We start from the raw sequence: 1,718 nt of genomic DNA on the forward strand, positions 1-1,718 counted from the left end.
GTGCACTAGCTGGTCAACGGGGGGGCGATTGCTTGCCTTTTGACCTGCCAGCACGCTCCTTATATACTCCAGGAACCCCTATCTACGTTTTACATGTGTTTTAATGCGGGATACTTCGGTCCGAATTACAAATATGAAATTTAATGAACGTGTGGTATATTTTGTAGTCTATCTCTGTGAACACTACAGATTTTGTAGTGTCGCGTCTTTCATCTTCAAACGCATCAGTGTTTGATGCGTACGTGGAGTTAGCCGACGTAGCTATTCTTAGCTTGGCATGATCTCGCGTGTTTCTTTCTATGGCCCGGTTTACCGGTTTGACAGATGACATCACAAAATGATTAACGTTTCCTGATGTGTTGATGCGCATGCGTACATGTTTACCAATAGTCTTCGGCCTTCCGTCGCTTCCGAGTTTTTTAATTAAAATGCCTTGTCTTGGCTCGTCTTTTCATTACGGAGGTCGGGAGACACTCCGAAGGTGTTTTCAAATGTCTTTCTTAATTGTCAGGGGGTTCTTATTATATTTCATATAATAGAATGTGTCTTTTTCTTATGTTTGTACTTGTGACGTTCAGATGCATCAGTCTTTGATGCATACGCGGGAATCGCCGTACATGACTTTCTGAATGGCCGTGAGCCACACTAAGTCTTCGTACGTTTACTACCTAGGTGTAGTTTAGTCTTTCAATGTTTCAGACATGCCGTTTAAGCGTCTATGTCATCTTTTCTGTATTTCTTGTATAAGCACGAGTTTTCACAATAAATCCATTATGTGTTTCTAAACCCTTTAGTAGTAATGCAATTCTTCTCCCTGCGTTGGGTGTTTACTCTAGAACCTCTTCGTGCTCTATTTCATGGTAGGTGAATCTTAGATAGGATCCAAGTATAATGTCACGATGCGTACTGCTGCCAGTTCCAAAGCCTTTGTCCTATTTTCAGATTCCACGCATTTGCATTTTTAGTCAACTGCGCCGGGTATGCGCATTGACTCTTTGTATCATTGCAATTGTATGTAGTGTATTTATTAGAGATGACCTTTATTGGTAAAATCGTTAAAATTGAATTTTATATGGGTGAAATGGTTTCATCCGTATCAACGGGGACTTGATGTAAGACAGGGATGACAGTTCCGCTGAATCTGATACCAAAACTGAGGTTAGTCCTTCAAACATTGGCGAGGCTACTGCTATTGTGACACTGCTTGATATGTGGCACTCTGTATGGACATCGAGGCAGGGATTGAGGCCAGCTCCTTTGGCAAATCAGACATCAGTTTACCATCAGCACACCCACTACCACCTGCCGCCATCATTTCACAAACAGGATCACCAGTAAATGATTAAAAATTGAGCCAGCTTCTTCATCACTCATCCAGGAAGGCATCTGTAAAAGACATTCTGAATTCACGTCACGCTTGGCAATCTGGAACCACAACAAAATCTGAACATGTCATTATCATCACTCCAAAATTTTCAACATTGGAGAAGGTGCTGGATGTGGAGAAGGAACCTGCAGAAGAGGACATGAAGAAAATCTTAATCAAAGAAGCTGCCCATCATTTGCATATTGCGCAAGAGCTCAATGGTGAGCTGAAGCGGCAAGAACAGAAGAAGGTTCGGCAAATTCGGTGGCAGCAAGTCGTGACGCAAATTCAAAAAGAGCTAAAACTTGGTGAAAAAGGTCTGAATGTTCTATTTGACAAATGCTTTCCATTA

This window comes from Laccaria bicolor, genomic scaffold (genome assembly GCF_000143565.1).
Source record: "Laccaria bicolor S238N-H82 LACBIscaffold_62 genomic scaffold, whole genome shotgun sequence".
In the NCBI taxonomy this organism is placed as follows: domain Eukaryota; kingdom Fungi; phylum Basidiomycota; class Agaricomycetes; order Agaricales; family Hydnangiaceae; genus Laccaria; species Laccaria bicolor.